Genomic DNA, 15,916 nt, shown 5'->3' with positions numbered 1-15,916 from the left:
CCCCTCTATGCCATCTTGGCATTGTTGGCACAATCCCATGATCCCACGGGTCTCTAGCACAGACCCATGTACTGCCAAACTGCCTTTTCAGGGGTTTCACTGCAGCTGCTGCTGCTGCCAACCCCTCAGACAGGTTTCTGCCCTCCTGTGGTCCAGCCAGGCTTGGCCCAGGAAGGCAGAACAAAGGACTTCCTCAGAGAGAGGGTGTTACACCCTCTCCCTTTGGAAAAAGGTGTTCAGGCAGGGGAGGAGTAGCCTCCCCCAGCCTCTGGAAATGCTTTCATGGGCACAGATGGTGCCCATTTCTGCATAAGCCAGTCTACACCGGTTCAGGGACCCCTCAGCCCTGCTTTGGCGCGAAACTGGACAAAGGAAAGGGGAGTGACCACTCCCCTGACCTGCACCTCCCCTGGGAGGTGCCCAGAGCTCCTCCAGTGTGCTCCAGACCTCTGCCATCTTGGAAACAGAGGTGCTGCTGGCAAACTGGACTACTCTGAGTGGCCAGGGCCAGCAGGTGACATCAGAGACTCCTTCTGATAGGCTCCTTCAGGTGTTGCTAGCCTATCCTCTCTCCTAAGTAGCCAAACCCTCTTTTCTGGCTATTTAGGGTCTCTGCTTTGGGGAATTCCTTAGATAACGAATGCAAGAGCTCATCAGAGTCCCTCTGCATCTCTCTCTTCACCTTCTGCCAAGGAATCGACTGCTGACCGCGCTGGAAGCCTGCAAAACTGCAACAAAGTAGCAAAGACGACTACTGCAACTCTGTAACGCTGATCCTGCCGCCTTCTCGACTGCTTTCCTGGTGGTGCATGCTGTGGGTGTAGTCTGCCTCATCTCTGCACTAGAAGCTCCGAAGACATCTCCCGTGGGTCGACGGAATCGTCCCCCTACAACCGCAGGCACCAAAGAACTGCATCATCGGTCCCCTGGGTCTCCTCTCAGCACGACGAGCGAGGTCCCTTGAATCCAGCAACTGTGTCCAAGTGACTCCCACAGTCCAGTGACTCTTCAGTCCAAGTTTGGTGGAGGTAAGTCCTTGCCTCCCCACGCCAGACTGCATTGCTGGGAACCACGTCTTTTGCAGCTACTCCGGCCTCTGTGCACTTCCGGCGGAAATCCTTTGTGCACAGCCAAGCCTGGGTCCACAGCACTCTAACCTGCATTGCACGACTTTCTAAGTTGTCCTCCGGCGGCGTGGGACTCCTTTGTGCAACTTCGGGTGAGCACCATTTCACTCCTCCTTGTAGTGCCTGTTCCGGCACTTCTGCGGGTGCTGCCTGCTTCTGAGAGGGCTCCTCGTCCTGCTGTGCGCCCTTTCTGTCCCCTGATGCAATTGGCGACATCCTGGTCCCTCCTGGGCCACAGCAGCATCCAAAAACCTGAACCGCAAAATTTGCAGCTAGCAAGGCTTGTTGGCGGTCTTTCAGCATTAAAACACTTCTGCAAGACTCTCCACGGCATGTTGGACACATCCTCCAAAGGGGAAGTCTCTAACCCTTGTCGTTCCTGCAGAATCCTCAGCTTCTACTGTCCAGTAGCAGCTTCTTTGCACCCACAGCTGGCATTTCCTGGGCATCTGCCCATCTCCGACTTGCTTGTGACTTTTGGACTTGGTCCCCTTGTTCCACAGGTTCCCTCGTTTGGAAATCCATTGTTGTTGCATTGCTGGTTTGTGTCTTTCCTGCAGAATTCCCCTATCACGACTTCTGTGCTCTTTGGGGAACTTTAGTGCACTTTGCACTCACTTTTCAGGGTCTTGGGGTGGGCTATTTTTCTAACCCTCACTGTTTTCTTACAGTCCCAGCGACCCTCTACAAGGTCACATAGGTTTGGGGTCCATTCGTGGTTCGCATTCCACTTTTGGAGTATATCGTTTGTGTTGCCCTTATCCCTATGTGTCCCCATTGCATCCTATTGTAACTATACATTGTTTGCACTGTTTTCTGAGACTATACTGCATATTGTTGGTATTGTGTACATATATCTTGTGTATATTTGCTATCCTCATACTGAGGGTACTCACTGAGATACTTTTGGCATATTGTCATAAAAATAAAGTACCTTTATTTTTAGTATATCTGTGTATTGTGTTTTCTTATGATATTGTGCATATGACACTAGTGGTACTGTAGGAGCTTCACTTGTCTCCTAGTTCAGCCTAAGCTGCTCTGCTAAGCTACCATTATCTATCAGCCTAAGCTGCTAGACACCCTATACACTAATAAGGGATAACTGGGCCTGGTGCAAGGTGTAAGTACCCCTTGGTACTCACTACAAGCCAGTCCAGCCTCCTACACTCACCCCCCTTGTTACAGCGCCACAGGGCATCCCAGCTAGTGGAGATGCCCACCCCCTCCGGCCACAGCCCCACTTTTGGCAGCAAGGCCGGAGGAGATAATGAGAAAAACAAGGAGGAGTCACTGGCCAGTCAGGACAACCCCTAAGGTGTTCTGAGCTGAGGTGACTCTGACATTTAGAAATCCTCCATCTTGCAGATGGAGGATTCCCCCAATAGGATTAGGGATGTGCCCCCTTCCCCTCAGGGAGGAGGCACAAAGAGGGAGAAGCCACCCTCAGGGCTAGTAGCCATTGGCTACTAACCCCCCAGACCTAAACACACCCCTTAATTGAGTATTTAGGTGCCCCGAGAACCAAGCAAGACAGATTCCTGCATACCTGAAGACAAAAAAGGACTGCTGACCTGAAGCCCTGCAGAGAAGACGGAGACACTAACTGCTTTGGCCCCAGCCCTACCGGCCTGTCTCCCCACTTCAAGAAAAACTGCAACAGCGATGCGTCCCCCAGGGTCCAGCGACCTCTGAAGCCTCAGAGGACTACCCTGCATCTAAAAGGACCAAGAACTCCTGAGGACAGCGGCCTTGTTCCAAAAAGACTGCAACTTTGCAACAAAGAAAGAACTTTTAAAGACCACACGTTTCCCGCCGGAAGCGTGAGACTTTCCACTCTGCACCCAACGCCCCCGGCTCGACCTGCGGAGAACCAACACTACATGGAGGACTCCCCATCGACTGCGAGTCTGTGAGTAGCCAGAGTTGACCCCCCTGATACCCCACAGCGACACCTGCAGAGGGAATCCAGGGGCTCCCCCTGACCGCGACTGCCTGCTTCAAAGAACCGAACGCCTGGGAAACACACTGCACCCGCAGCCCCCAGGACCTGAAGGATCCAACCTTCAGTGCAGGAGCGACCCCCAGGTGGCCCTCTTCCTAGCCCAGGTGGTGGCTACTCCGAGGAGCCCCCCCTTGCCTGCCTGCATCGCTGAAGAGACCCCTGGGTCTCCCATTGAAACCTATTGCAAACCCGACACCTGTTTGCACTCTGTACCCGGCCGCCCCTGTGCCGCTGAGGGTGTACTTTTTGTGCTGACTTGTGTCCCCCCCCGGTGCCCTACAAAACCCCCCTGGTCTGCCCTCTGAAGTCGCGAGTACTTACCTGCTGGCAGACTAGAACCGGGGCACCCCTATCTCCTTTGAAGCCTATGCGTTTTTGGCACCACTTTGACCTCTGCACCTGACCGGCCCTGAGCTGCTGGTGTGGTAACTTTGGGGTTGTCCTGTACCTCCAAGGTGGGCTACTTTGGACCCAACTTTGAACCCTGTAAGTGCTTTACTTACCTGCAAAACTAACCAATACTTACCTCCCCCAGGAACTGTTGAATTATGCACTGTGTCCAATTTGAAAATAGCTTATTGCCATTTTTGCTCAAACTGTACATGCTACTGTGATGATTCAAAGTTCCTAAGATATCTGAGTGAAATACCTTTCATTTAAAGTATTGTTTGTAAATCTTGATCCTCTGGTTCTTAAAATAAACTAAGAAAATATATTTTTCTACATAAAAACTTATTGGCCTGGAATTGTCTTTGATTGTGTGTTCCTCATTTATTGCCTGTGTGTGTACAACAAATGCTTAACACTACCCTCTGATAAGCCTTCTGCTCGACCACACTACCACAAACATAGAGCATTAGAATTATCTCTTTTTGCCCCTATCTTACCTCTAAGGGGAACCCTTGGACTCTGTGCATGCTATGTCTTACTTTGAAATTGTACATAGAGAGCCAACTTCCTACACAGGTACTCTGCACCCTGCCCTCAGGACTTGTGGGTCTGCTATAAGGGTGACTTATAAGTGACCTGGTGCAGTGTAAATTGCAGTGAAAGGTTGCATGCCCTATTTCACTCAGGCTGCGATGGCAGCCCTGCAGAAGCCTTTGCATGGGCTCCCTATGGGTGGCAAAAGAAATACTGCAGCCCATAGGGACCACCTGGAACCCAAATGCCCTGAGTACCTCAGTACCATGTCAACTTTTGAGTGCGGCACCCTGAAGGTATAAGCCTGGCCCATTCACGTGCAAATTCTTCTTGGCGTATAGCTCTGCGTAAAATTCCCGGAAGGCAGTGACATTCCTGGGGTTCTCAGTACATTCCATGCCATCAGGGTCGTGATTTAGTCTGGAACCCAGCGGCCTGACTCTGTGCCTGTAGTCTGTTAGCCAAGAGGCAGCCAGACCTGTCTCCACCTATATAATAAGAGTTGCAAAGTCGGAGGGCAGAGTATTCTGCCCTGTCCAGGTCAATGCCCGCCAATTGCGTCCGGGCAACCTCTATTTACTGCCACACCCGGGGGCGCCTGTTCGCTTATGAATCTGCCTGAGTTCCTGAACCTGCCAGGATAGGAGCTCTCTCTTATCTTTACGGATCTTATTGTCTGCTGCAGAAATTGCTATTAGGTCGCCACAGACCACTGCCTTTAGCGTTTCCGCAATGTGGAAAAAGAGACATCCGCAGAGCCATTGATTGTAAGGAAGTCCCCTATGAGTTCAGTAATTTGTTTAATGACTGCAGGGCAGTGTGAGAGTGTTTCTCTCAGGTGCCTGGCCCTAGTTATAGGCTGCACCGGTGGAATGGTCAGGGTAAGGGAAACCGCTGCATGATCTGACAGAGACCATGGCAGAGCTTGGATGTGCTGGGTGTCTAAAAAAATATCTATTTGTTGAATATGTTTTAATATGTGTGAGGAGAATGTATAGTCCCTTCTTTGTGAGTGTAACTTACACCAGATGTCACTGAAACCCATGTCCCCCAGCCAGGGGGTGCCTTCCTGTGACCGTAGCGTTGGGTGGATCGGTCCGCGTCATTATCAAAAATTAATACAGAATAGGCTAACAATCTACCTCTCACTTCCACCAGTTTAGGGCCAATTTTCCCTCAGAAGGAACTGGATACGAGAATCGCCACTTCCGCAGTTTTTGTGGAGTTGGAGGAAATAAATTGATGTGGTGAAGCTTTGGTGTGCAGTCTATGCTAATCAGCGGCCAACAGGTGGGCTTCCTGGAGTAGGCAAATATGGACTCCTGAGTTTTCAAGATTGGAAAACACAGTTGCATTTGGTAGGGTTGTTGAGACCCTTCATCTTAAGGGTAAGTATCTGTACTTTACATGACATAAGACCAAGGGGAGCCAGGCACTGTGGGGGCCTTGGTGCATGTTTCAAAGTGTACAGTACAGTGGAGCACAGAACAGATGTGTTGAAGTGCTGGGGTGAACTAGCAGTTTATAGGTTCCCAAAAAAACAAATAAAAGTGAAAGAAACCAAAACAAACAACTTAGAAAACATTTCCAAACAAGGCCAGAGTCCAGGGTTGAAGACCCAGTTAGTAGAGAGAGCGGGGTGTGTGCAGTGGCCAAGAGTCCCCGTCTCCCTGCCTCCATGCAGCAGCATGGCCATGTTCATGTCGGTCTGCTCCAGCGGGGTCCCCAGACAGTGTCTCCATCATCGCCTGCCTTTCTTTAGCCATCTCTGCCTGGTCAGGACGGAGCCCCGTTGGGGACGACCTAGTGCCCCTCTGCCAGGTACATCTGCGAGTTCCACCCTCATGCTGATCAGCCAGCAGTGACTCCAGGGCACCTCAATGACCAGCACCTGACAGTATTCTTCGAAGGATCGAAGTTGATGGAGTTTTGCGCTCAGTCGGGAGATGATATGCCAGCTGAGAGGAAGTGGGCGGTAACCAGGTGGCAGTCCCTGAATTTCTGGAGACTGAAGGCAGCCAGATCCTGGTAAAGCATTGGCAGAGAAACTCCGGAACTGGAATGGGTGGTGGTCCAGACCACGTGGAGGATTGGTTCTTTAAGTGGAGGCCTTAGACGCATGTCAGAATGTCCGTGGAGGGGCTGAATCTGGTATTTTATGTCCAACTCTGTGAGTTCTGTCAAGCTTTATTTCAGTCTCCGGAGACACCTCCAGAATCGAGCAGAAAAGGTCCGTGACATATTGGCTTATATCAGCCCCCTCTGCCCCACCGGCCATTCCTCTGATGCAGACGCTATTGCGCAGCAATCTGTTCCCCCAAATCTTCAGCGGGTGCCTGGAGGTCAGGCTGCTGATCCTGGAGCCACAGGACTGCCTTTTGCTGCTGCTCGATCTCTTCATCCTGACTGGCTTCATGGTCCTCCAGCGAAGCGACTCTGTCTCCCAAACTATCAATGTCACAGCGGACCTCCTTGAGGTCATTAACGAGGTACTTTCTGACAGTCAGGAGGTCGTCCTGGAGGGAGGCAAAGAGGGCCTCTGGAAATGGGTGAGTCCCCTCAGCGTCCGGCATGGCATTGGCACCTTTTTCTTCTTGCCGCAGGACTTCTGTCCTCAAGCCTTGGGTCTTCTTTGTTACTGGTCTCCTTGCGTCTATTGAATCTAATCTGCAGATCTAGGGATTCCCACTAAATACTGCATTTAGTGAGTATTAAGAGGAATACTTGGTAGTGACCAATGGGCCGTAACCTCAGGGTGGATACACCCACTATGTAACCACTTCCTGTGGGAAGAGGTCACATCCATGTGAGGAAGGGCCTCTTTTTGCATTGTCAGCCCCCACTTTTTGCATGGAGGTTGATGTGGTTTCAAACTGTAAGTGCCCTGGGCCCCTGCTAAACAGGTTCCAAGGGCCAAATCTCTTTCCCCAAAACTGTACTATGTATTGGCGCTTCAGGTACCCTTGTAAGTCCATAGTAAATGGTAGCCATATTAATCATGGTTTCAAGGAATAACTCAATAGGCCAGTATGTTAATACCTCTATGTGTCATCAGCTTTAGTAGCGTTACAAGCAGCTTTTCGGGACTCTAGACTCTTTGTAAGGTGCTCTTTATTCACCTATCTGTTCCCTGTCCTCTTCCCCATATTGTACTAGTTATTTTTATGTTTCTCGTGGATCATTCTCAATCTCATGATGGTCTTCACCCTCAAAGCCTGCTCCTTGCCATTTGAAGTTCTCCGGCATCATTTCCCTTGTGGTGCTTTTTTCTGTCTTCGCTGCACCCATTGGAGACTTCCTCTTGGCTTTCGGCTTGTCTTATTACCTCTCAGGTGACGATACACAAACTCAGAGATTGTGAGATGCCAAAAGCTTTTCTAAATGAAGTTAAAGTCTCACTTACGAAACCTAGAAAGGAGTCAGAACTAATCCCCGTTCACTTAATGTGGGACACTATGACTCTCTAATGGCCTCTGATGTCAATACGTTGGCTTGGATAGTTTTACTAGCCGATCTACTAAGGCTAATATAATTTGTGTGTTTAACCTGTGTATTACCCAAATTAACTACCAGTCATGCTCCTTCCAGAAGTCTATCTGTACACAAGCAACCCTGGTGGCACCTTCTGTACTGTGACTCGGAGGCTATTCAGATGTTCAGTTCTTGCACAATACATAATATACGCTCATGTTAGACATTTATCAAATGTATTTGAGTTTTGTATGTTTGACATACATAAAGAGCAATGTGTTTGAATAAATATTTTTATTTAAAAGAGTAAACAATAAAGCCCACCCCTTGTTAGTTCCTTGGGTATAACTTCTGGTTATTTTTCTTTCTACACTGCATCAGTTGGAGATATCTCCTTGGCTTTAGCTTCTCTTATCATCTCTGCTGACGATACACAGATGTATTTGTGCATCGTCAGCAAAGAGATAAGGCGAGGCCGATAACTCTGCTATATGTAGTTAAAGTCTCACATACAATATTTGAAAAGTATCCTGAAGTAATCCTTATGTACGTAACTACGAACACTATGTCCTTTAATGTCAAGATGATGGCGTCTTTTTGTACTAGTTTATCCAGTAAGGTTGATGTGATTTGTGCATTTAGTGTGTATTTTAGACAGACTCACTAACAATTGGTCCACATTGCGTTATATACATGTTATACGATAATCATATTAATACATGTGCAATGTATTAATGTAGGAAAGTACCATCTTGCCTGGCATATTACCCCCATATTTCACTATGTATATGTTGTTTTAGTCTGTGTCACTGAGACCGTGCCAGCCAGGGCTCCAGTGCTCATAGTATGTGCCCTGTGTGATGTCTAACTGTCTCACTGAGGCACTGCTATCCAGAACCTCAGTGGTTATGCTCGCTCTGCTTTCCAAATGTGTCACTAACAGGCTAGTGACTAAATTTACCAATTCACATTGGCATACTGGTAGACCCATATAATTCCCTAGTATACGGTACTGAGGTACCCAGGGTATTGGGGTTCCAGGAGATCCCTATGGGCTGCAGCATTTCTTTTGCCACCCATAGGGAGCTCTGACAATTCTTACACAGGCCTGCCAGTACAACCTGAGTAAAATAACGTCCACATTATTTCACAGCCATTTACCACTGCACATAAGTAACTTATAAGTCACCTATATGTCTAACCTTCACCTGGTGAAGGTTGGGTGCAAAGTTACTTATTGTGAGGGCACCCTAGCACCAGCCATGGTGCCCCCACATCATTCATGGCAAATTCCCCGGACTTTGTGAGTGCGGGGACACCATTACACCGTGCACTGTACATAGGTCACTACCTATGTACAGAGTCACAATGGTAACTCCGAATATGGCCATGTAACATGTCTAAGATCATGGAATTGTCACCCCAATGCCATTCTGGCATGGGGGGACAATCCCATGATCCCCCAGGTCTCTAGCACAGAACCCGGGTACTGCCAAACTGCCTTTCCGGGGTCTCCACTGCAGCTGCTGCTGCTGCCAACCCCTCAGACAGGTTTCTGCCCTCCTGGGGTCCAGGCAGCCCTGGCCCAGGAAGGCAAAACAAAGGAATTCCTCTGAGAGAGGGTGTAACACCTTCTCCCTTTGGAAATAGGTGTGAAGGCTGGGGAGGAGTAGCCTCCCCCAGCCTCTGGAAATGCTTTGATAGGCACAGATGGTGCCCATCTCTGCATAAGCCAGTCTACACCGGTTCAGGGTTCCCCCAGCCCTGCTCTGGCGCAAAACTGGACAAAGGGAAGGGGAGTGACCACTCCCCTGACCTGCACCTCCCAGAGGAGGTGCCCAGAGCTCCTCCAGTGTGTCCCAGACCCCTGCCATCTTGGAAACAGAGGTGTTTGTGGCACACTGGACTGCTCTGAGTGGCCAGTGCCAGCAGGAGACATCAGAGGCTCCTTCTGATAGGCTCTTACCTCTCTTGGTAGCCAATCCTCCTTCCTAGGTAGACAAACCTCCTTTTCTGGCTATTTAGGGTCTCTGCTTTGGGGATCTCACCAGATAATGAATGCAAGAGCTCACCAGAGTTCCTCTGCATCTCCTTCTTCACCTTCTGCCAAAGGATCGACTGCTGACTGCTCAGGACGCCTGCAAAACCGCAACAAAGTAGCAAGATGACTACTCGCAACCTTGTATCGCTTCATCCTTCCGGCTTTCTCAACTGTTTCCAGGTGGTGCATGTTCTGGGGATAGCCTGCCTCCTCTCTGCACCAGGAGCTCTGAAGAAATCTCCCATGGGTCGACGGAATCTTCCCCCTGCAACCGCAGGCAACAAAAGACTGCATCACCGGTCATCTGGGTCCCCTCTCAGCACGCCGAGCGTGGTCCCTGGAACTCAGCAACTCTGTCCAAGTGACTCCCACAGTCCAGTAACTCTTCAGTCCAAGTTTGGTGGAGGTAAGTCCTTGCCTCCCCACGCTAGACTGCATTGCTGGGAACCGCGTGATTTGCAGCTGCTCCGGCTCCTGTGCACTCTTCCATGATTTCCTTTGTGCACAGCCACGCCTGGGTCCCCGACAATCTAACCTGCAGTGCACAACTTTCTGAGTTGTCCTCCGGCGTCGTGGGACTCCCTTTTGTGACTTTGGGTGGACTCCGGTTCACTTTTCTTCTAAGTGCCTGTTCAGGTACTTCTGCGGGTGCTGCCTGCTTCTGTGAGGGCTCCCTGACTTGCTGGGCACCCCCTCTATCTTCTCATCCAAGTGGCGACATCCTGGTCCCTCCTGGGCCACAGCAGCATCCAAAAACCCTAACCTCAACTCTTGCAGCTAACAAAGCTTGTTTGCAGTCTTTCTGCGTGGGAACACCTCTGCAAGCTTCTTCACAACGCGGGACATCCATCCTCCAAAGGGGAAGTTCCTAGTACTCTTCGTTTATGCAGAACACCAAGCTTCTTCTAACCGGTGGCAGCTTCCTTGCACCCTTGAAGTGAATCCTAGTTTGTTTTTACGGGATAACAGGAGTTAGCTTAGCTGTAGGCTTGTTAACTTGTGCCCCCGTCACCCAGTGACTTTTAACCTACTTAGCTTGCTCTGTCTTAGTCCATTTAATTATTTATTTACGTTAAGATGGCGGCCTTGTTTATAGTTAGTCCACTTGTTATGGGTTCTATTATCAATGTCACTGCGCCAAGGCGTCAAGATCAAGCACGAAAGACAAACATACAGTAGGCATTCACACTTAGGGATTTTCCCTCTCTATACTTTCGAGGGATTGTTGATATTAATTGCCGTCCCAAGCATGCCTGTTATCTATTGTTATGAATAACACTTATGTCAGGGGACCTTGTAGATCTGTATAAATACAACACACTTTTAGACAGATAATCAGAGGGATTCCGACCAGAGGGCATCGCCACCGTCGCTGATACTGATGCTGCAGTCATCTTGACGCTGACCCAGTCTTCGTGTCCCTGCGGAGTCTGAGATAGAGACCTCATTCCAAGGTAACGAGGGTTGGGGGCTCCTCTCATGGACACGACTTTGGCAGATTAGGTTTAACGAACCCAGCTCTCCTTTTTTAGGTAGGAGGTTAGACCTATTCTCCTTAGGGTATTAGGGCTTATTCCATCTTATACATATACATATATTTCTTTCATATATTGCACAATGGTGGGGATCTTTATAACAATGACTCTCCTCTTCACAATACTATTGCTTGGTGTATTCATTATCCTAATCATTGCAGTTCATGCAACTTATCACAAATTGCAGTTATGTTGAATAAAAACTATTATAACTTCACTGCATCTGTGTTATTGCCTTTGTTTGTATGAGACATAATAAATCTGTGAGAAAAGGGTAATTTCCGTTTAACCACGATAACCCTGAGATCTTACTTTGAGTCCATGCGTAAGCGACTGCTACAAATCACCTTTTACTATTGTGTTTCTGGTGAGGTACTGCTAGTAAGCCGGTAAGGTTTGGACAACAGTTACAACTAGTTGTAGGAAGAAACTCAGTCACCTACAAACGAAAGTACTGTCATCCTGAGACCAGCAGTCTTGCTCAGAGCAAGAGTCCAAACTACGACATGGCGCCACCAACGATGGTGTTTAGGCATTAATTTACGGATACCCTGACTATCACTGTCTCACAGACAACAAGTACCCTCAGTACCATTATACGGAGACGTCTGTGGTCTTTGGGAGAATCCTCCTCAGCCAAACAGGTGACACCTAATTAGGCTGTAGGTTGTTCGAGCTCGAACTCACAAAAGGAAAAACTTCCCCTATTTTGGTGTTCCGTTTCTCTAAACAACTATGGCTAATACCATAGACATTCCTGCAAATGCTAGACATGCACTTACACAACATTTATTAGCGCATGGCCTTACGGAAGAGGGCAGGGATGTTACTCTGATTATAGAAGCGAATGAAGCGTACCAAACAGAAACATTTTACTGTTGGGTTGCGTTTCCTGAGGCTGACCAACGAACGCACACATTTCACACGTATGACATTGCAGACGTACCCGTAAGATACAAAGCATACCAGTATCATGAAATATCGCTCACATATCAAGAGCATCAGAACTGGTTTGAAGGCACCCTACCACATGTACTACGACGGGTAAGGCTAGGTCCTTTAAGTAATGAAGGGCCTACATGGCCCATGTTTGCCACATATACACCTCACCCAGGCATACAGACTATGCCGATCGTAGATTTGAGAATATTATATAATGAATTAGTGGCATTATACAGACGATTGGTTCAGTTCGTAATGCGAACATTGAACACTACACCAGCGCGTCCAGCACCACCAGTAGCTGGTGGATATCAATTGGCTACTGGGATTAATCCACAAACAGTGCATACCATTATGGGTAAAGTGCCCACGGAACGAGAAAAAATACCGTTCTGGATTGCTCAGAAAACAAATCAGCTGGAAGCTGTGTTCCCCCATACGGGGCCACAGGAGAAACATAGATTGCTCACTATGTGCTTGCCATTCGGTATGGTTCCCTCGGTAGATGAATGTGCCACTTGGGGTACAGTCTTCGCTGCTGTTTATACTACCACACATGGTACCCCTACACTTGCCAATTTACCGGAAGTGTTAAAACAAATACAAAATGAGCATGGGGCTGCACCGGCCCTGGATCTGGGGATGAAAGTGATGCGTAACTTTGACTCTGTCTCCTCGATATTATTAAGTAATATTAAAGGGGAAGCAGTGGCACTGGCGATACGCCAGCGTCTCCGGGAAACTCCACATGTGGAACAGGAGAGACAGCTACCGAAAATAATCTCCGATACCTATACTAGTATAGGACGGGATGGGTTGGGAGCCAAACCTAAAATGTTGGACATACAGAGTACCACCCATAAGGAAGGTACAAAGCAAGCACAAGAGGGCTCTAAGAAGCGCTGGGACAAACAAAAAGATTTCAAAGACAGGAGAAATAAAAGAGCTGATTCTCCACATCCGGAGTACTCCTAAAGGAGGTATAATCTCAGAAATAGGGAGCACATTAGAACTCCTGACAGATATACTGATTCACGTCCTTCTCGTTCCTTTCAGGACGCACCGGATAGACGTAGCGAGAGAGGGGGCCGTCAAGATCAACGTCCGGAATACGTGAAAGAAAAGAAAGACTCACCACTGTCTGCCATTAAAAAAGAAGAAAAGACTGCTCAGCAAAAGCCACAACTGAAAAAAGAAGAAAGTGGCAGCACTGACTATTAAAAATGCCAGTAATATTGAGAACGCTGTTGAGGAACAGGAGGTGGGCAGTGACTCTGTTGGACAGCGCGGCAGAGGTCACGATATGTCGCCAGAGTCTGAAAGATCATCTGGATGCGACAGCAACTAGCGATTACATCGCAGTTGAAACGGCGGATAGCCACGTTCTCCCACCCGATCGGGTTTATGATTTAACAATTCAGATAGAGGGAGACGTGGAATGCACTATTAGTGTAATATTCTGGGATGAACTTACTAGTGATATCCTGTTGGCCGAGAGAGACTGGCCACCTGAACATGTCCGCAAGCTCCCGCATGGGGAAGATGTCATTTTGCCTTCTTTCTCCGATCTTGTTCCAGAGGCAGATAAAAAAGCCTATGCTGCTGAATGGGCTTTAGCGCAGGCACCTGCATTATACCGTAATCATGTAGTTTGGGACAAGGACTCTCCTTGTCATGTTATTCCCGTTCGGTGTACACCACACCCGCAGCCACAATACCCTGTTAAACATGAAGCAAAAGCTCCAGTGACGGAGATACTGTCACAACTTGAATACCAGGGAGTAATTGAGCCTGTACATCGGCAATGAATAATCCGCTATTTCCCGTTGCGAAACATGATCATTCATATAGAATAGTGGTTGATTATAGGCACTTGAATAGTCAGGCACGCACTTATGCTATACAAAATTCACACAGCACAGTGCTGATTAATAATATAGTGCGTAAAAAATACAAAACCACATTGGATATATCTAATGGATTTTTCTGCCAGAATTTAGCACATGAAAGTAGAGACCTAAGTGCATTTTCCTTTGGCTCTCAGAAACGCTTTTGTCGTTTACTCCAAGACTATAAAAACAGCCCAGGACTGTTTTCGGCCCGTGTAACATCAATCTTGCATGAGCTTGATTCCGAAGCATTATCCTATGTGGATGATATCTATCTCACTGATGACACCCTTGACATTCATCTTGCAAGGGTCGATCGGATAATTTGTGGATTTGCTGCCTTCGGATATAAATTTAATTTTAAGAAAAGCAAGATAGCCTTTCTTAGTGTATTGTTCCTAGGATATAAGCTATCAAACGAGGGGAAGAGCCTGGCCCCGCACTTCCTAGAGAAGTGTGCTCAGCTACAGCCTCCGAACACGCTTAAGAAATTACAGTCATTACTGGGTTTCTTTAATTTTGGCAGAACATACATTCCAGATTATGCTGAACGCGTCAAGCCACTATATGACTTAATACAGCCCAATTTGTCTAGCAGGCGATGGACAATTGAACACACACACATCCTTAGGGACATACAACGGTACATGCTGGAGGCTAGACACTTGTACACATGTGACAATAAAACGAATTTGGTCATCAGAGTAATAGCTGGTGCATTTGGATTTACCTATGTCACCTTTAATGAGGGTGACACGGTGCCGATAGCATACAAATCACATCTGTACTCCAATGCAGAGAAACGTTTTGCTCCTACTGAAAAAATTCTGACAGCAGTTCAGATGGCCATCATAACGGAGAGGCCACTTGCCCAGGGGAAGCGCATTATTGTTGTCTCCCCGGTACCAGCCTTAGAGGCCGTCACTAAAGCAAGCGTTCCAAACGCTAAAGCATTACATCCACGCTGGATTCAATGGGCGACGTCTCTGACCGTCACTGATGTTGATTATGTGTTTGACCCAAGACTTCAGACACAGGAATTTCTCCAGTATGAACAGGAGTACCCCGCTCCCTTACGCATATTGCCAATAGACAGTTATGATACCATCATTTATACTGACGGATCGGCACAACCGGCTGTGGGTACTAAACATCAATACTCGGTAGCTTGCGCAGCCGTGTGCGGGGTAATGGAAGACAGAGTTTTCCATAATCATAATACCTACACACAGACCTTAGGGGACTGCACAGCCCAGTTGGCCGAGCTTAAGGCTCTTCTTCTAGCGCTCGAACATTCGGAGCCAGGAACACAGACTTTGATCGCCGGTGATTCATATTACTGCGTCCAGTCGTACAATGAATACCTCAATCATTGGAAACTGAATGGGTGTAGGAAAGTACCATCTTGCCTGGCATGTTACCCCCATTTTTCACTGTATATATGTTGTTTTAGTTCTATGTGTCACTGGGACCCTGCCAGCCAGGACCCCAGTGCTCATAAGGGTGCCTGAATGTGTTACCTGTGTAGTGACTAACTGTCTCACTGAGGCTCTGCTATCCAGAACCTCAGTGGTTATGCTCTCTCACTTCTTTCAAATTGTCACTAACAGGCTAGTGACCAATTTCACCAATTTACATTGGCTTACTGGAACACCCTTATAATTCCCTAGTATATGGTACTGAGGTAACCAGGGTATTGGGGTTCCAGGAGATCCCTATGGGCTGCAGCATTTCTTTTGCCACCCATAGGGAGCTCTGACAATTCTTACACAGGCCTGCCACTGCAGCCTGAGTGAAATAACATCCACGTCATTTCACAGCCATTTTACACTGCACTTAAGTAACTTATAAGTCACCTATATGTCTAACCTTTACCTGGTAAAGGTTAGGTGCAAAGTTACTTAGTGTGAGGGCACCCTGGCACTAGCCAAGGTGCCCCCACATTGTTCAGGGTCAATTCCCCGGACTTTGTGAGTGCGGGG

This window comes from Pleurodeles waltl, chromosome 5 (genome assembly GCF_031143425.1).
Source record: "Pleurodeles waltl isolate 20211129_DDA chromosome 5, aPleWal1.hap1.20221129, whole genome shotgun sequence".
Taxonomy (NCBI): domain Eukaryota; kingdom Metazoa; phylum Chordata; class Amphibia; order Caudata; family Salamandridae; genus Pleurodeles; species Pleurodeles waltl.
The sequence above is the reverse complement of the archived record's forward strand: the minus strand, read 5'-3'. Positions refer to the sequence as shown.